General features: G+C 37.0%; 1 long non-coding RNA gene across 2 annotated transcripts; it reads right to left on the bottom strand.

The window, feature by feature from the left end:
• Nucleotides 1–5209: 5209 nt before the first annotated feature.
• On the bottom strand, nucleotides 5210–8041 carry LOC141386255 (uncharacterized). Of its 2 annotated transcripts, none has more exons than XR_012407928.1 (6): nucleotides 7982–8041; nucleotides 7107–7661; nucleotides 6471–7070; nucleotides 6209–6294; nucleotides 5841–5883; nucleotides 5210–5743 (listed from the first exon to the last, which is right to left on the bottom strand). It is a non-coding gene; the product is annotated as an uncharacterized lncRNA (long non-coding RNA). The 2 variants fall into 2 exon arrangements; XR_012407927.1 differs by having other exon boundaries at nucleotides 6471–6597; nucleotides 7557–7661.
• Between the last annotated feature and the right edge of the window lie 13018 nt (nucleotides 8042–21059).

The following is a 21059-nucleotide window of genomic DNA, read 5'->3' as shown; positions in this document are numbered from 1 at the left end:
AGAAAAAGACCTCATGATGGATGATGGAGTTTCACCTTCCCCAAGAAAAATTAAATCATTTCTGGGCATGGTTATGTACTATCAACGCTTCATTCCCAATTGTTCCAGCATCGCTAAACCCCTCTTCACACTGACTGCAGCAACTAAAGGAAAAAAAGGTCACTCGAGGGGTAGTGCTGTCTTTAGAAAGCTTAGCCCATCAGACTGGACTAGAGAATGTGCCCTGTCATTTGAACAACTTAAGTCTGCTCTTTTGAACTCTGTAGTACTGGCGCACCCTGACTTCTCCCGGCCATTTATTCTCTCAACAGATGCCTCATTAAATGGTATAGGGGCAGTGTTGTCTCAAATCCCTGTGGGAGAGTCGAAGGCGCGGCCAATCGCATTTGCTAGTAAGGCACTTTCACGAGCCCAGACCAACTACCCTGCTCACCGCCTCGAGTTTTTGGCACTAAAATAGTCTGTTTGTGACAAATTTAGCCATTGGCTCAAGGGACACCCTTTCACAGTCTGGACAGACAATAATCCCTTGACTTATATTTTGACAAAACCAAAACTCGATGCGTGTGAGCAGAGGTGGGTGGCTAAACTAGCCCCATACACATTTGACATCCAGTACATACCTGGTCCCAAAAACGTAGTTGCCGATGCACTTAGCCGTCAGCCATTCGTCCAAGTGAGTGACAGACTCGTGACTGAACCTTATCACCATCTCTTGAGGCAGTCTGGAATGATACAAGAAGAAAAAGTACAAGATTCGTTTAGACTCAGTGCAAACAGTCAGTGTTTAGGACATCCAACTGAGCAATGTTCCTTGTCTTCTGATCAAGTTTCAGCTGTCTTTGAATCTCATACCAACTGGGACAAAGGAGCGGAAGGTAGAGCACTTTCCTGGCTCGCTCAAGAAGTGAATATAATTGTGCCTGCAGGTCAGAACCCCTTACCTGTATTCTCTCTGGATGAACTTCGAGAGAAACAAACAAGTGACGACGTGCTCTCAAGAGTTCTATTTTATGTGTGCAGAGGAAAAAGACCATCTCGGAGAGAAAGAGCGAAGGAGCCTTACAAGGCGCTCAAACTGCTGAAACAATGGGACAGATTAAAGTTGTTAGATGGCATACTTTACCGTATCCGCAGGGATCCTGTGACTAATGCCTAGTTCACACTAGAGGATTTTAAGCCTGATTTGAGCCCGATTTGGAAGTTAACGAGCTCGCCGACAGATCGGGCTGTGATCGGGAAGAAATCTGCTGGTGCTCTGCGCTCGCCGCTCTTTATGTGTGAACTACTGAAGAACGCATCAACGAGGCTCGCTGACGCGTCGCTGACACCTCGCAGACGAAATCCAACATTCAGCATGCTAAATATTCCAGAGCAGTCGGCCGACTCAACCCCGACGTGTGGTTAGATGTAGTGACGAGCTGCAGCCAATGAGAGAGCATATCAGCATGAGCTGAATGCCTGTGTGTTCAGGAGCTCAGCAGAAACATTTGTGACTGGTCAGAATGGGCATCGGTGCACTCGCTTCATTCTGTGTTAACACAGACATGAGAGTAGGCTATATTAACAGTGGAACTAGAATTGTGTAACTATTAGAATCACCATACTGCTCATTCTGACCGTTCTCATATAAAACGTCATATTGTCACAACATATTTACATTCAAAGCTATTATTGAGATATTAAAATTAAGCTTTGAATGTCTGGCATCATATTTAATGACACCATTACCCTAAAAATATAATTTGTTTTGATAATACAGCCTATAAATATGTAGTTAAGATACTAAAACACTTAAAGGTCTTGGCTTTCATTTTCACTTTCAAACAGGAGCTATTTCACTGCACAGAATCTGCTGTTTTGAAAGATATCTGAAGTAAATTGATGTTTTTGCCATCAGAAAGTTTTGTTTATGTTAGCAGGAAGTTGCTAGGCAAGAAAATGCACACATATTTAAAGTCACAGCGAAAAGTATCAGACATGCATGCAGTCATTTTGACCAATATGGTAATTTAAGGCAGAAATGCTCAGTTCTTTACTGTTTTGTAATAAAAAAATAACAATGTCAGAAAGAAATACACTGATAGTTAGAAAACGGCAGGGTGTTATAGATATGTTAGTTTTATTTCAAAGAGTTATAAAATTACAAAAATTAAAAACTCTGTGTATCTCTCCACTGGAACCTTGCAGATGAGTGATTAATCCGCTGATAAATCAGCTGGTTTGACGATGTTTTTAAATGCTTTCTCCAAAGCTTGAAACGCTGTCAGTGATGTCATCAGCACACAAGCAGCCAATAGTGTTTAGCTTTTTCTAACGACTCCTCCCTCTAAATTTCATTGGCTGTGGTTTGGTAGCTTGAATGAGCTGATGGGGAATGAGTTGTTGTCAGATCATGTAGTGTGTGACCCCCCTCTTGTGGATCATTCACAGAGTGTTGCGTAGTGTGAACACCACAGAGATTAAAAGACACAAAGTCAAGTCATGTAGTGTGAACGGCACAGCGATTTGTTGATGTTTAAAATCCTGTAGTGTGAACTAGGCTTAAGGTTGCTCGTGGGCAATTTTTAGTCCCTTCTTCTCTGGTCAGTGAGGTTCTGCGTGGCATCCACGATGAGGCCGGTCACCAAGGCAGAACATTGTCTTTAGCTAGACAGAGATTTTCATGGGTTGGCCAAGAGAGTGACATTAGAGAATATGTGAGACATTGCCAACGCTGTGTGGTTAGCAAAACCCCTGAACCAGAAGGAAGGGCCCCTTTAGAAAGTATTCGGACAGTCAGGCCACTAGAACTATTCTGTATAGACTTTTGGTCTGCCGAAAACTCTTTTGGCAAGAGTGTAGACGTTCTAGTGGTAACAGACCACTTTACTAAAATGGCCAATGCATTCCTGTGCAAGAATCAATCTGCATCTCAAGTTGCTCGGCAATTATGGGACAAGTTCTTTTGTGTCTATGGATTTCCACAAAGAATCCATTCAGACCAAGGAGCAAATTTTGAGAGCAGATTAATTAAGGAACTCTTGCAGATTGCTGGTGTACAGAAGTCGCGAACGACAGCATACCATCCGATGGGCAACGGCCAAGTAGAACGGTTTAATCGCACTTTGGGTAACATGATTAGAGCGCTACCCCCGAGAACCAAACAGGACTGCCCACGTATGCTGCAAACTTTGACATTCACCTACAACTGTACTGCCCATGAGTCAACTAGTTACGCACCATTTTACCTCATGTTTGGTTGCATTCCGAGGTTACCCGTCGATTTAATGTTCCAAAGTGTGGAGCGGGATAATACCTTTGCAGATTATGATCAGTATGTGAGGAAATTGGTGGATAATCTCAAAGAAGCCATGTTGGTTGCTCAGGTGAACAACTCTGCGAGTCAGCTACGGCAGACCGAGCACTACAACAAAAAAGTCAAAGGCAGAGACATCGAGGAAGGTGATTATGTGCTACTCGCCAACAAAGGAGAACGTGGTCGACGCAAGCTAGCCAACAGGTGGGATTCAACAATGCACGTTGTGTTATCTGTGGACCCGAGATGTCATACCGGATTAGGAATACTCGAACTAATCAGGAGAAAGTTGTTCACAGGAACTTGATTTTACGAAGCAACTTCCTACCCATTGAAGAGCCTAACTCTGAGCAATCTCACACTGATCATGAAACTGATGAGTTTGAAAGTGATACTACTTTTGTTGAATCAGAGGATACTGATGATGGAAATGATGGACCAGCTCATTCCCCAGTTTGCCCATCGAGTTCTTCATCTGATGAAAGAATCAGAGACTCAAATTCTCATACAGGGCTAGAGAATATCCTCGACAAGTCAGTTCTTGTGGAAAATGAGGATCAGGAAACTGTTCTGAGTTCTGAGTCTGACCTTTCAGATACAGAAGTAGTGTAGGAAAGTGATTATGATTTGCCTGTGAGAGTTGTTCAGCCTTCGAGTACAGGTCACCCAGTGAGAACTCGGGCTGGCAGATTGGTAAAACCAATAAATAGACTTATCCAAATTATGTCGCAGAAAACCCTCTTGCGCAGCCCTTCTCTAAACCTTCTCTGGACAAAAGCTACTTAAGTCAGATTCATGAACTTCCTGTGAAATCTTTCGTTATTATGGATTAAGTGGTGATCACTTGGGTATCTATAAGGTAGTGTTTATGGCACTTCTTTTTTTGCGGGCATACACTTGAGAGTCTGGCCAACTTTTTTCTGTCGCTCTCCCAGTAGTTGGGTAACTTTTGTTGCGTGAGGATACAGTGTTTTAATTGAGAGTGATCACATTATCCATTATCTGATAGTAGACTAGTTTTGTGAAGTTCAGGGGGGTGAATGTAGCCAGTAAGGAAGAGGAATGTTAATTTATTGATAATATTCGGGAATGAACTTCCCAAAACTAAAAAAAACTATGCATTTATGTATTATATGCCTACCGGGCGTAGGAACCTTATTTCGACACTTGTTTAAGTGGGACCGCAATTAGTGTTGCACGCTTTGCTCTCGGAGAGTGCGGGAGAGTTGCGTCAGCCTCAGTCGGAGTCCAGCCGCTGACGGGGAAAGACGAGTAAAAGTTTCTCCTGCAATTGTGTTTGCATTGGTATGTTTAATATAGTCTGTTCAATTGAAGTTCATATAATATTGCATAAAATATGTTTAGGATCGTTTTTATTCAGTCAGTTTATAATATTGAGATAAACCTGAGATTTATGCGAGTTTAATATTGTGCACAGTGTGTGTGAAAGGAGAGGAAAGCGTGGAGAGAGTTTCTTATTGAGTGTCCCACATGTGTTTCAGGTATGTTTCATGTAAAACTGTTATGTGTGAATCTTTTTATGATGTTTTATCATTCTAATTGTTCTAAAAAATTAATAATTGACTATTTGAATTTGAATTGTGCTTTTATGTAATGGTATATTGCATAGTGAATAAGCCTAATTGTTTGAGAACATTACACAGCAAAATATGGGGACCCAAAACAACTCTATGGGTGTTAATTTCAACACTTTGAAAGTGTCTCATGGGGTCCACTCAAAACAGAGTTAAATCAACACTTTCAAAAGGGTTGGCACATTGACACCGAAGTAAGGGTTAATTTTAACTCTGGGCAGAGTTAAAAAATGTAACTATATTTAACACCGCCTGGAGTAATATATTATTTTATTCAACTCTCTTGAGTGTAAATATGGTAAAAAAACTCAAATAGACTGTAAATTACAAAAAAAAAAAAACATTTTATTTGAAAACATTCACCACTTCAACAATTCATTCAGTTTTTAAAATGCAACAATGTCAAATATGCTTTAAATGTTTTATTAGTACAGACAGTATCAACAAAATATGTATGACCAGTGCTCAAAAAGGCTGTTTTAGTCCTTTGGTCCAAACTTGATGTTTCATCAGAGCAATTTGAAAGTTCAATATATCGTCACTCATAGTTTTCTTATGAAATCACATTTTAAACAACTTGGCGTGCAAATCTTTCACTTATGGTGTTTCCTTGGTCCTCCATATCAAACACAGCAGTTTAAATTAAGGTATAAATGCTGTAAACTTGTGTGAAAACAAACTGGAGCTAGGAAATCTCATCAAGCATGTCCTGTGAATGAAGTGCTTCCCAGCCACAGGATGACCTTTTTATCCATGACGATGTAGTAGCTGCTGATCGCTCGTCTGGTGGTTCCTGATGCACGGATATAGGGTGATGCTCTTCTAAGAACTCTTCAAGACTCCAGCATGACTAAGAAAAATGTTTGAAAACAAATTGCAATCAAATTCTATGATATATTTAAAAGAACATTTAAAGTAAATAAAACATTCAAGAAATCTAAACTCACCTTTTGAAAATCTACATGATGATCCACAACTTGACTCTCCCAGCTGGTTGAGGTGACAGGATATGGAAAAGTAGAAAAAAACACATACATCACTGTTGGATCTCCAAAAACAATTAGGTTAACCACTATGACTAGAACTGGAAAAACAGGCAGCTGTCTGTCCAGAATCCTGAATTTAACACAACACTTGGAGCAAAATTTAGAGGAGCTTAAAATCTTTTATATCATTTAGTGATGCTGACTTTCCTAAAATATTGGCCACAGTGTAAAATATATTCATAAACTTAAAGTTTTCTGTAAGCATGTGTGTGTGTGTGTGTGTGTGTGTGTGTGTGTGTGTGTGTGTGTGTGTGTGCGTGTTTCTTTACCAGATTCAACTTGTTAGGCCCTTTCAGGACCAGTATTGACGCCACCTTTCCTGGAGTCTAGCAGATGTTTCAGGTCCAAATATAATCTAAAATATTAGGATAAGCAGAAGAGGAAAAGTGCAAAGCAAAGAGCAAAACATTATTTAAGTAACAGTTCACCCACAATACAAAACTTATCACCTTCATGTCATTTGTTATTCTCTAATGCTCTAATACCCTCTCAGCTTATTGTGAAACAAAAACAGAACTTTATCAAACATACCTTCATTATTATCACCACATATGACCAAGAAGATGTGCTTGGTCATTTCACCAACTCTGGAAATACACCATCCGTCTCTAATCAGCCACCGTCACAGGGTCTTGTGTTATTGTATAGAGAACTGTGGCTGTTAAAAAACAACAAAACATTAGTATCTAACACATATGCATAACCTTCAGATAAAAAAGAGATAAACATCACAAAGTATGCCTCACACTTTTTCAGATATATTTTGATTCAGATGTTGATTATTGATAATAAATCTACAAATCAAACCTGTATCATCATTAGGCTGCTCAAATATGAATCAGTTGATTAATTTTACAGACAGGTGGCTGTTTACAACGTACTAAATTGTCTTTAATAAAACGGAAATGTTGTGTACAGTACATGCTAAGTTTAGCCTAGTTTTAAGCACAATATCGTGCGGGAGAAAAAGCTTGACTAAGATGTTCCTGACTACAGAAATAGCCTAACTTACTAACGTCAGACATCCCGAGCTGGGAAAAGTCATTTTCGGGGGATACAGAGTTGATTTGCGGGAGGTAGCGGGAGAGATGAGTACCTGAAGAGCGGTGGGGTGAGTTGCGCGCGACGTACCTAAAGAGCGGTGGGGGTGACTTGCGCGCGACGTACCTGAAGAGCTGGGAGGGATGCGGTGGAGAGGGGTGTGCAAAGTGTTTAATGACCGGGCGGGAGACGCGCGATTTCCGGGAGATTATCATTCATTTGCGGGCATCTACTTGGGCATCTGGGAGTCTCTTTGCATTTGCGGGATAACGTTAACGTTAGTCCCGCAACTTCCGGGAGACTTCTGTAACGTCAAATGTCTGAGAAAGTGCAAACGCGGTCATTTAAAGACATTAATGTTAACATTCCGATTTTAATGGTTGTCAACACTTAATATAATTCAAGTGTACGTTATCACGCGAGTCTATGGACTAACGGTATATGGACGGCCACGAATTAACCAGTTTAAAAGGACCGCGGTGTTTAAAATAACCAAATTAACATACACGGATAACAAACAATCATATGTTTTAGTCAGGAAGCCTTTTACAAGTAAGCATATGTTCATTTACTCACCAGATATGTTTTAGAAACTCCAGAGCTTATGGAAACCGTCCTGTGTTGCCGTTAGCATCCGGGCAGAGTAGGCTAGGCTGCTCCGGGGATTCCCTCGCTAGTTTGCTTCGAATTAAAGGAGAAGTGTCGATTTTATTTTACAGATGGGTAACAACGCACAAAATGGCATTAAGCGTGACAGAAATGTGTTGAACATGTACATTTGATGTTTTTATGCACTATGTATGCGTGAGCATATATAAAAACATTCTTGAAAAGAAGTCAATAGTAATGCAGTTAAGCTAGATACACAAACGACCATGAATGAACCGCAGAAGTTTAAAATTGTCACTACATTCTAAAGTTATTAACTTAACAATATGTTTACAACTGTATTTCCTTAAAGAAAGTCAGTAAAATACCAACATTTAGGTAGTTTGACTCACCAGTTGCTGTTCTAAACTTCAGATGGAAAATGGCGTCTGGAAAATTCTTCAGTGACTGGGGCTGCATGAATTCCCGGATGTTGGAAATAACACCACAAAGAGTAAAAAAGATAACTCCTTGATTTCGCACTGAATAAAATCAATTCTAACTCTTATTATATTCATTTATCAAAATCTAACTCTTTAACGTCAACACTTTACTCTGAAATGCTTCAACACCGAGAATTTAACTCTGATGAATTTGCTGTGTATTTGCTGTTTTTTTTGAGAATATAAATTTGATCTAGCACTTTGAGTATAATTGTAAAGAGCAACACCACTTATTTTCACTTTATTTTTTATTTCATTTAAACAAATACATGTTTTTTGTGAGTATTATTGTACCGTGTTATAAAGTCAGCCTCAGTCGGAGTCCAGCCGCTGACGGGGAAAGACGTGTAAAAGTTTCTCCTGCAATTGTGTTTGCATTGTGTGTGTGAAAGGAGAGGAAAGCGTGGAGAGAGTTTCTTATTGAGTGTCCCACATGTGTTTCAGGGACCAATAAATAGATGACGCAAAGCTGTCCTGCTGTTTCCGGTGTGATTATTGGTTATGTACATATTGGGATCTGCTACAATCACATGTTGTTTGAAGTCTTGTCCTGTAGTGTTTCCAGTCCTCATCCTTGCCAGCCTGCCCTGTCCTGTTTGTATGTTTATGTATAGAGTGGAGGAACTATGACGTCAATTTGTATGCAAAAACCCGGAAGCGAGTTAGCATTTTAGCACTTCCGGTTCCCTTGTCCCAAAGTCAATGGGTTTTTTGAATGGGGTTTCAGTAAAATCGCTTAAATAAGGTCTGTGGCAAACACAAATTCAAGATATTTTCACGTTTTGTTCTACGACATAAAACACAACAGTTACAGCACACTTTTGAATTTTTAATTCGGCCATGCTTCTTTAAAAAGACTGTTGCTCTCAAGTTGCTAAATGGGACTTCAGGTGGTGTCGGAGACATTATACGTCATCGAGCTGATCTGGTCTGAAGCGCAGCTCGCTTGTGTTGGGCATTTGGATTTGTCTGTTATTTAGGTATTTTCATGAATAGTATTTTATAGTTTTTTTTGTTTTTCTAATTAAGAATTCAGATTGTGTATAGATAATGTCTTCACATGTAAAGGCTGTCGAGACAGATTGATTTGTTGATCATTTATTTTAAGTAAACTATATTATGAAGATACTGCTCACCAGTGCAGCCTGTCTCTCTCCTGCCCTCAGTAATGAAAACGTGTGAATAAATGTGTAAAAATACAGACATATTAACTGTCATTTTAACGTGATCAAGTGATTTTCCGTCTTTTTTATTCATCTGAAACCATTTTACATTTTAGTCATAACTGCAATATTTACACTCCTCCATAAAATGTATAGCAGATGTGACTGTATGGGCTGCTTTTTTCGCTGTACGTCGTGACAAAAGGAATATTGAATGTTGCTCGGTGTCCATGATGATGGAACTTGCAGCCATTTGATAGACTTGTTCCTCCTCACGCCTCATTTCTGTCATCTTAAGGTAAGCAGGCTGTGTGCGAGAGCGATACACTTATTTAATTATGTCTGATAAAAATACTATATAGGCAGATTTATACACCCAGTTTTAAAACTTTTAGAACAACCGCAAAGCAAAACATGTATTTCCCACGTAAAAACGATCCAAAAGGCACATAGTTCTATGTATTTTTGCGTATTTATTTGTTTATAATACATAGCGTGGAATATAATATAATATACAGAGAGACTAACTCTTTGTCATGGACATTATTTCTGAAAATAAGCTTGATAAGTTGTCTGTAGCAGGGTGGGGCTGACGTCACAGATGAGCGCCCTGAGGGCTCTGTAGTCTGTTTATAGTCTAATGTTAGCTTTTTAACTCTTGCGTTTGCATATAAGATCCAAAAGTGCTCCAAGTTGTATTTTCATGTGAGGATTATCCGGCTGGACAAAACGTGTAAGTGTAATGAACTGTGATTGAACACAGAGCTTATTATTTGCAATCTTCGAAAAGCCTATGGGAAAATCCTATAGGGATTTTCACGAGGGAACCAGTTTTATGCTAGCAGCCGATTAGCCTACAAAGTGACGTCATAGTTCCTCCACTCTATTTGTTTTGTTAATGTTTTCCCAGATAGCAGGCAGTAATCGGCCCAAGCTCAGCTGCCCTCTGGCGCCTCCGACTCGGCATTGGCGAGTGTTTTCCGGGCCGAGTCGCGCACATGCATATGTGATGCGGCTGTAAAGCACTGGCCTGATTTCTGTTAACCATATCTGGCCCGAGTCTGTCTGTAGAGTCCGGGCTGCTTCTGGCAAGGACTCGGCTGGTTTAACTGATGACAACTCTTCTTTAATCTAATCTGTTATCTCCAAATGATAATTTGAGAAAATAACAATGGTACGACAGCAACCTAATAAAAAGAATATTTTCTGTGGATGATCACATTATTTAGACGCAAACAAAACAATATTATTTATAAATGAATGAATTATCTAGGGGAAAACGGTACAAAATGCGCTAATTTTCGAGATATCACGCTTCTTTGCCGAGTGTTTGTTTTAAAGCAGATGTTAAACGCATGCGTGTGTGAACCCCTGATCAAACTCCAATCCAGACGTGGCAGTAATGCTCAAAAAAGCTGGTTGCCAACCGCCATAAAGATCACAAGAAGAAAAAGAAGTTTGTTTGTTTTTTCAAAACTTTCTCGTCGATTCCGTTAAGAAAGGTAAGGTTTTTACTGCTTGTGTACTGTATATTTAGCAAATTTAGTGATTAAAATTTTTTTCCACAGTGATTGGTTGTAACTGTTTACTAATTTAAAACAATTTGATACGAAATGTAACTTGCTTTAAAGAAACACGATTGAAGCTAATACATGCTAACGCTACACTTATGAAAGTTTCTGTTCCTTTTACACAATGTTAGATTGTAACAGTGTTTAGTAACTGAAAACTATATTAATTAGTTTAAAGAAACATGAAACGAATTGGTGTGTATGCTAACTTTTACGTAAAGAAAGTTTCTGTAAACGAATCCATCAACACTTACATGGCAAAACATTTGCTTTTTATTTCCGAGTTAACAATACAAGTTACTGTGGGCTTTTTAAAAATCATTTTACAGGCGTATACTTATCCAACAGTAATTATTCTGAGTGATTAAATATGCATAAAAACTACTAGTTTTGGATTTATAAAATTGTTTGGTAACACTTTATTTTGATGGTCCCCCTTTAGATAGTCTGTTGACCATAAGTTACTTTTCAAGTTCTTATCTGTATACTCTCATCTGGGTAGAATGTAACACTTTATTTTGATGGTCCCCCTTTAGATAGTCTGTTGACCATAAGTTACTTTTCAAGTTCTTATCAGTTTACTCTCATCTGGGTAGTATCTGTAGATTGTCTTTTAAATGTTTCTAGACAATCATTACAATGTCTACAACATGTAAACATTTATTAAACTTTTGGTAAGTTGTGTTTCCAATATAGGTTCTAGATGGTCAACAATGTATCAGTAGATATGTAACAAATCTTCAACAGATGTTCAACAAAGTATCAGTAGATAAGCAACAAATCCTCAGCATTAAGGTTCTAGATGTTCAACAGTGTATCAGTAAATATGTAACAAATCTTCAACAAATGTTTAACAGAGTATCAGTAGATAAGCAACAAATCCTCAACATTTATTAAACTTTTGATAAGTTACGTGCTACCAAATTAGGTTGTAGTGTATTACTGTGTATTAGTAGATATGCAACAAATCTTCAACAAGTTTTCAGTACATTTACCATAAAGATTTTTTTTGTTGTCATTGTCTGCATGTAGTTGTTAATCAGTTTATGAATAGACCTTCTGTAAACATTCAGATGCCTATATAGCAACGCAACATAATTTAAAATTAACTTTAAACAAATTTAAAGTTAGGGATAGGTACAAATTTTATAATGTATTTGCAAAAGTGTTCAACTAACTATTCGTTGCATTTAACCTAACTTTCAGTAGACAGTTTACTTTAAGTTACATTTATCTGCTCATCTGTTGTCACACTAGGCCCATCAAAATGAAGTGAAAACCTAAGGAATGCTGTTGAATAACTGTAAGGAGCCAACATCACAGACAGCATGGTTACTATTCTGTAAATGTTCAGCAGATAGTCAACAGACAGGTAGTAGCAACACTGGTGCAAGTATTTGAAGACAGACACAACAGCACCACACATACAAAAACATAAAAATAAATACCAGAGTCATTAGTTCGTTCAACTGCTTTTAATGTATTGCTGTCAAAAAAAAATGAACAGCCCAGATAATTAAGCTAAAGAAAACATTAACTTCAGGACAACTAAAAACAATTGTTACATTTGAAGAGTTTAGATGCAAAACCATATCCGCTTGTTAAGTGATGACATATGTAATACTGTTTCCGGGTCCAAGTCCATTCATTTGAGTGGAGAAATCATTCGTTTATGATCATGTTTTATTCCTATCACACATTAAAGTTAATTTTATATAAAATCATTGTGTACACAACAATCTCTGCGCTTGCTGCATAACAAATACCAAAAATGTAACAAAACAAAAAAAATTAATCACTTTCTGACATCGCATATTAGGCATGGACATATAAACTGCGATCGTGATTTACGAAAGTATTAAATCGCTTCGTAAATGTTTATTATTACCATTTCATGAATCTCCCCATTCAGTTGAATAGAGCGCTTGGACCCTGAAGCCGATTCGCGTGACGTCACACTTAACAAGCGGATAACATTCATTAATTCATTTTTTTTTTCAGCATAGTCCCTTTGTTAATCAGGGTTTGCCAAAGCGGAAGGAACCACCAACTTATTCAGCATATATTTTTATGCAGCTGATGCCCTTCCAGCCATCACTGGAAAACAACCATACACACTCATTCACACACTCATACACTACATACAAATTAGCCTACCCAATTCCCCTGTACCACATGTTTTTGGACTTGTCAGGGAAACCAGAGCACCCAGAGGAAACCCACGCGAACATGGGGAGAACATGCAAACTCCACACAGAAACACCAACTGACCTAGCCGAGGCTCGAACCAGTGACTTTCTTGCTGTGAGGCAAACATGCTACACACTGCACCACCATGCAGGTACCATATAAATTTTTTTCTAAAATGTATATTTTTTTAAGTCTCAGTTCTGCAATGTAACTTTTTTTGTGGCAAATATTTTTTTTTTCATTATCTTTAACATAGTAGGCTGAGAAATGTTTTTTTAGAAAAACAATTTAAATGGCGGGCAATGTGGTGGCGCAGAAGGTAAAACGTTCGCCTCACAGTAAGAAGGTCGTTGGTTCGAGCCTCAGCTAGGTCATGTGGCATTTCTGTGTGGAGTTTGCATGTTCTCCCTGTGTTCGCGTGGGTGTCCTCCGGGTGCTCCGGTTTCCTCCACAAGTCCAAAGACATGCGGTACAGGTAAATTGAGTAGGCTCAAATATGTGTGTGTTTGGATGTTTCCCAGTGATGCATTGCAGCTTGAAGGGCATCTGCTGTGTAAAACATGGAATGATTCATTCCATTGTGGCAACCCTAGATTAATAGAGGGACTAAGGTGAAAAGAAAATTAATTAAATTAGTCGGAATTTAATAGTTTTTGCATCTGATTTAAATATATATATATATATATATATATATATATATATATATATATATATATTTATTTTATTTTATTTTTTTTTTGCATTATAAGCTAATTGTGCTGTAAGTTTTTGCTTCTACATTTTACCAACAGTAAACAGGAGCATTATTGAACAAAGAAACATACAATAAACATGGCCTTAACAATAAGTGACATAGCAAATCTACTCTAATAACTTATTCAGATAAAAAGACAAAAGTGAACCCTTCCTTTTTATTGATACAACCTTTATGCAAAAATCTCCAAAAATGAACTCTCTACACTTTTGAGTGAACTGTTAAATTTCCTTGTGTGAAGCTTATGCTGTTAAATTGCTGCCTGTTAGCAAAGTACAGCTCTGCAATTGCAGCAAGCTGAGCCACTGCATTTTGAGAGACTCCTTCTCTCTGAAACGCTCTGGTCATGGTTGGTCCATGTCTTGTCCACTTTAAAAGCCCTTTATAGCAATGTATGACATCACGAACAGCTGAAAAACAATTTAAAACATTAATACCTTCATAACCAAATAATCACAATGCAACCACCTATCGTAAGCCTAATGAGCACGTAAAATTATAGAAATAAGTATCATTAACATGCACATTTGTGTGTGTGTGTGTGTGTGTGTGTGCGTGTGTGTGTGTGTGTGTGTGTGTGTGTGTGTGTGTGAGTGAGACTAGTTAGTTAGTGTTGTGCTGAAATTTGCTATGTCCTGAAATCTTGTCAGACCAAACAGTTATTTACTTTTTGGTTTTATTTATTTAATTAAAAAAGAATTATAAAGAATATTTTTTACATAATATAATCTTTTTTTTTTTAAATAATAATAGACCCACACACACACAGTCTAAAAATTGATTATTAAGCATGTAATATACACCCAGTCTAAAGACACATTATTAAAACATGCAAAATTACTTGAAATTTATACAAGTTTTCATGACAGATGGTGATTAAGTGGCCAAGTAAATTGTTTTTGCCTTTATCACTCCGTCTGAACTTGAAAACAGAATTATGCTTTTTAAATCGAGTTTTATAACAACTAACTTCTATATAGGCTAAGTTGAAATGGATCTAAGAAACTATGTTGATGCGAGCTGATCACTTTCCATTGGGCCTACTTGAAACAGTAACACAGTAAAATCACAAGTAACATTTGATCAAAACTTCACACGTACCTTTTTTTTTCCACGGTAGTTGCATTTGGGTTGATCACGGAGAACAAATTTGCGTTCCTGTCGTTAAGGGAGCTTCATTTAGGCGGCAATCCTTTTTAAGCGCCTTTTATGTAGTTTTCCTGTAGAGGGCGCTTAGCTGTACATAATTTGAAGTCGAGTCTTATGGGAAAGATTAAAAACACTCATATTTTATAAAAACGAGTCATATTACATCTAGCTATATCATGTACAAATCAAAATGGTCCAGCTAACATTTAAAAAAATTATTAAATAAAGTTTTTTGAATCATCGGAAATGACTATGTGATGACAGTGCTTAGAAATGTAACAGGTACCCTGTGACATCGACATAAGTTAGTACCCCGAACAGTTGGGACCAATGACTTTAAAAGCCGATATAAATATAATAAAAATAATAAACTTTAGGAAGATTTCTCATTAGATTAATATTATAAATTCAAACCGCAAAGAACAAAATAATTTTAAATATCTGGGCCGCCAAGTCCCGCCCATTTCCGGATTTGTCTTTTTCGCACCAACAGAGCATTATGCTGCATCTAAATTCATGAGTTTGTGCTGTAGCAGTTTAGGTAATGTGTTTTCGCGAATGTAAATTAGTAAAAATAATAGGTTTAATCAGATGTGTAGATGAGCACTTTTTTAAGATCACTCTGAGACAGTTTATATTAGTGAAACAAGTCACGTCTGAGATTAATACAGTGAATGCAAAGAAAAAGACAACGAAAAGCATGAAAATGGTGACATCTTGTAAAGACGGCTACATCTGGTAAGTATATTATATTTATTTTATCCATATCCTATTCAGAAAATAACATCAATAAAAGTAAGTTATTATTGGGCTATTATAGCATATTTGCTTCAAGTTTAACAATTATTTTAAGCACTTACAAGTTTCACCCTCTTATAGTACTGTAAATGTTTGAAACCTTTTAAATTTGGATTTTCTTTCAATGCTTTCAACTTTTAAATTACTTTAAACTATTGTTTTATTCAATATAGAAGCAGTCCTCAAACTTAAAATAAGATGACTATAAATGAGACAGATTATTTTAACTTGTCTATTTATTTTTTTGTGTGTTTGTTTGTTTGTTATTTTGCATTGCCAAAGGTAATACATGTTTATGAATAACTTTACTACTTATTTGCAGGCAGTGCAAGAAGTCATGTAGACGAATTTGGTAAAGTGTAAGGACGAAGTCTATATTTTTCCATTCCCATGCAAGTCATTTCAGTTGGATGAAGTGTATTTACAGGCAAGTTTTCATATGATCTCTACAGCATATTTTCTATGATCTCTAGTAGCCTGTTCTCTAGTATTCTACATATACATTTTTTTTTCATTCAGTTTTTTTACTGTTATATAACATTGCATTATTTAGATTTCACAAGGTCTCCATATGCGACAAGTGGATATGATGTTACCATTGTGTGTATATACATAATATAAATATGTATACTGTTGATGTCAGAATTATTGGCCCCCCTTTGAATTTTTTTTTTCTTTTTGAAATATTAAAGGAGCAAGGACATTTTCACAGTATATCTGATATTTTTTTTTCTTCTGGAGAAAGTCTTATTTATTTTATTTCCACTAGAATAAAAGCAGTTATTAATGTTTTAAAAAAACAGTTTATTGGCAAAATTATTAGCCCCTTTAAGCTATATATGTATTTTTTTTTGATAGTCTACAGAACAAACCATCATTATACAATAACTAGCCTAATTGCCCTAACCTGCCTAGTGTAAGCTGAGAAAATATTATATACTTTTCCTTCTATGCTAATGAAGGACTACTGAGACATTCCAAGCATGGGATGAGTCCTCCTGGTGAGGCAGAGTTCCTCACAGCTCCGTTACACATCTCTGCCATTTGCTTACAGTAACCATGTGCTCTTCACCATACACAATTCATCTACTTGTGTTTTTCCTTCAGATATCTTTGTCATGTTTGGTGTCATTCGAAAGTTTATGACTTCAGTGTTGTAGTGATGAAATCAACAGAGACATTGATTAATTGTATTTCAATCTACAATATATTTACTATTGTTGAGTCATGGCCTGAGGAGTGTATGTTAATGTACTTCTCCCCCACTTCATCTCTTCAACTTTGTTCTCATGTTCATCTGGTTTTGGGGGTTGGTTTTCACTCATGTTTGACAATGCTTTGCTCAGGGTATAATAGGGAAAGGTAACTGTTGATCTGAGTTTGCATGCTTTCCTCGTGTTTGCTTGGGTTTCTTTCGGGTGCTCCTGTTTCCTCCACAAGTCCAAAGACATGTGGTACAGGTGAATTGGGTATGCTAAAATTGACCGTAGTGTATCAATCAAGCCTTTATTTCAATCAAATAAAGGCTTGATTGATACACTACGGTCAATTTTAGTGTGAATGGGTGTTTCCCAGTGATGGGTTGTGGCTGGAAGGGCATCCGCTGCGTAAAACATATGGTGGATAAGTTGGCGGTTCATTCCACTGTGGCGACCCCAGATTAATAAAGGGACTAAGCCGACGAAAATGAATGAATGAATCAATATATATATATTTACATATATATTAGTTACATAAGTTGTATGGATAATAACAATGGAATGACACAAGGAGAAAGTACTGACCTACTGAAATGTATTTGATACTTCATATTACTGTATATTATAGTAGTAGCAGCTTAAAGACGATTTAAATTTTTGAGGTAACTGTTACTTACCCCTAATCTCATTCCAAATCTAAAAGAAATTAATTAATTAATTCATTTTCTTTTCGGCATAGTCCCTTTATTAATCCGGGGTCGCCACAGCGGAATAAACCGCCAACTTATCTAGCATGTTTTTACGCAGCAGAAGCCCTTCCAGCTGCAACCCATTTTTGGTAAATTAATTAATCTTATGAACACATAAAATATTTTTGTTATGAAGTATTAGAGAAGTGCCTAAAATATACCATAGTTATTTTAAAATTTAGGATGACCAAAAGCCTTTGAGTTTGCAACTTAATGTGGGTAAGTAAATGATGTAATATCGTAATATATGTAATGTTTTTAAACATGATAACAAAATGCTTTATTTTAATGCGTAAGATAAAACTTTTATTTATAAATATGTATTAAACAGTTTGCGATTGCTAACAGCCAGTGAATACAAGTGAGAGGAATTTAAATTTGTTGCCTAGTAATTTGTACATAAACATCCCTTCTGTTTTTGTAGGGTTTAAAGTTTCATAATTAAAATTGTCATGACAAGAATGAATGAATTTGCACCATTTTAGCATTGCAGTTTAACAAATGGTGTGCTTTGAACTTAAACTTGGTGGTAAATGAGCTATAGTTTAACTACAAGAATTTAGCCAAGAGATTCTAACTAATAATGCAGCATTTTTTTTTTTTAAAGTTAATTACAGAGTGAAAAAACCCTAGAAAAGTCTGAAAATTTGATTCAGGAAAAGTATGCAATTTTTTTAATGGAATTTGTGTAGTGTTTATACATGTAGATAAAAAAAATAAACATTGCTCCATTGCTCTAATAAATTAAATTGCCACAAGTATTTTTATAGACTCACAATATTTGACTTCATTTTAAGGCTGCATGGCTTTTGACTATTCAGAGTTTTTGAAAAGGTTTAACTTAAATTTCTTTTTTTTTTTTTCAGTTTGGCAGAGGGCGTTTTGGAGGTTGAAAAGATTGAAATTTTGCCTTCCCGAAAAACTGTTTTGCAGCTGGTGGACAAACGGGACAGGAAGACCCTTATACCAATCATAGCAAAACATTTCAAGAAAGGCAGCATCATTCATAGTGATAAATGGCGTGCATACTCAAGATTTTCAGAGAGGATACCTACATCACACAGTGAACCACAGCATTAGTTTTGTTATTCCATCATCACGGGTACGTACACAATACACTGAAAAGGCATAGGCAAACTACAAAAGGGAAGTATGGAGACTGCATGCAATCCGGACAGAAAAGTCGCTGAAAAACCATCTTATATATATAGAATGGACTTATTGGTTGGGTAGGAAACACAAACAAGGGATTCTTGGAAGGCTTATACATGAAATCAGTCAGCTCTACCAGTGTGTGTGTATACAGTTAAAGTCAGAATTATTATACCCCCCCCCCCCCCCCCCCCCAAATTTGAATTTTTTTTATGTTTTCGAAATTATGTTTTAACAGATTCAGGAAATATTCACAGTATGTCTAATAATATTTTTTTCTTCTGGAGAAAGTCTTATTTGTTTTATTTCGGCTAGAATAAAAGCAGTTTTTAATTTTTGAAATCCATTTTAAGGTCAACATTTTTATCCCCTTTAAGCTATATATTTTTTTAGATAGTCTACAGAACAAACCATCGTTACACAATTACTTGCCTAATTACCCTAACCTGCCTAGTAACCCTAATTAACCTAGTTCAGCCTTTAAATGTCACTTTAAGCTGTATAGAAGTCTTGAAAAATATTTAGTCAAATATTATGTACTGTTATCATGGCAAAGATAAATAGAGTTATTAAATCTATTTTGTTAAGAAATGTGTTGATAAAATCTTCTCTCCATTAAACAGAAATATATATATATATATATATATATATATATATATATATATATATATATATATATATATTAGGGATGTAACGGTATTGTAAATACCGTCATTCCGCAATATTAATTTTTTTCGATATTACCGTAGTCGCATGACTCGGTAAAACTATAGGTCTTTTGAGAAAATTTGCTCAGGCGAATGAAGCGAACAGGAGGTACCGGAAACTACAATTCCCATCAGCCCATGCTTGACCATCATCCCTTGCGGTCTGTTGTCGCTACAGATCCAGTAATGCGGAAATGGAGTGTGCTGCTAGAAGCGGGGATGAAAAAGCGCTGGAAAACCCTAAAGCGGGTGTTGTCGCCGCGCGCGTACTGAATAGCGGTGTTGTCGCGCGAGTTCTTATCAGCTGTGTTGTCGCGCGAGTTCTTATCAGCTGTGTTGTCGCGCGAGTTCTTATCAGCTGTGTTGTCGCGCGAGTTCTTATCAGCTGTGTTGTCGCGCGCGTTCTAATTAGCTGTGTTGTCGCGCGCGATCTGTAAAGCGGGACGGAGGGTGTGTCGCGTCGCGGGGGCACTTTTGATCATTTTGGAAGGGCACTTTCTATCCAAGACTAAAAAGGGCATGTGAACTGCACAGGTTGAGCCCTGTGTGTGCACATGCCTGGAAGTTGGGGAATACGACTAATAATCAGTCATGGGGACTGCAGAAACACAGCACACTGTTCAGATTGATGCAGACATGAGATCTCTAAATGGTTTATTTTATCTTTGCCATGATGACAGTAAATAATATTTTTCAAGACACTTCTATACAGCTTAAAGTGACATTTAAAGGCTTAACCAGGTTAATAAGGTGAACTAGGCAGGTTAGGGTACTTAGGCAAGTTATTGTATAACGATGGTTTGTTCTGCAGACTATCGGGAAAAAAATAGCTTAAAGGGGCTAACAATTTTGTCCAAAAATGATTTTAAAAAAATTTAAAACTGCTTTAATTCTAGCCGAAATAAAACAAATAAGACTTTTTTCCATAAGAAAAAATATTATCAGACATACTGTGAAAATTTCCTTGCTCTGTTAAACATCATTTGGGGAATATTTAAAAAAGAAAAAAAAATCAAAAGGGGGCTAATAATTCTGACTTTATTTCAACTGTGTGTGTGTGTGCGTGTGTGTGTGTGTGTGTGTGTGTGTGTGTGTGTGTATATGAGCAATATCACACGAGTAGCAGTGCGATATGGCTGTATATCGGCACTGGTGGGAGGCGTGCGTTAGTGTCCCTACCAGTGCCGATATACAGCCATATCGCAGTGCTACGAGTGTGATATTGCGTTTATACAACAGTTTGATGGCATAATTGTGGATATAAAAAGTAAATCAAACATGGTGAGTATTAAAAACCCTTTTGTATGAGGAACTACTTTCTTCTGCATTGGATTCAAATCATTTTATTATAATGGAATTTATTGACTAGTCAGACGTAACGAACAAACAAACGCACAAACATACATTAAACACAAAACAAAGGTAAACCACGCGGAGATATCGGGTCTATAGAACGTGTAACAGCAAAGAGACATAGTAAAGCTAGGAATTATATGTTTCAGGTAAAAGTGACAAAACTTTCAGTTCCACACGCACCATTAAGGACCACCAAGGAT

This window comes from Danio rerio, chromosome 6 (assembly GCF_049306965.1).
Source record: "Danio rerio strain Tuebingen ecotype United States chromosome 6, GRCz12tu, whole genome shotgun sequence".
Taxonomy (NCBI): domain Eukaryota; kingdom Metazoa; phylum Chordata; class Actinopteri; order Cypriniformes; family Danionidae; genus Danio; species Danio rerio.
Note: the sequence above shows the minus strand (reverse complement) of the source record. Positions and strands in the feature narration are given on the sequence as shown.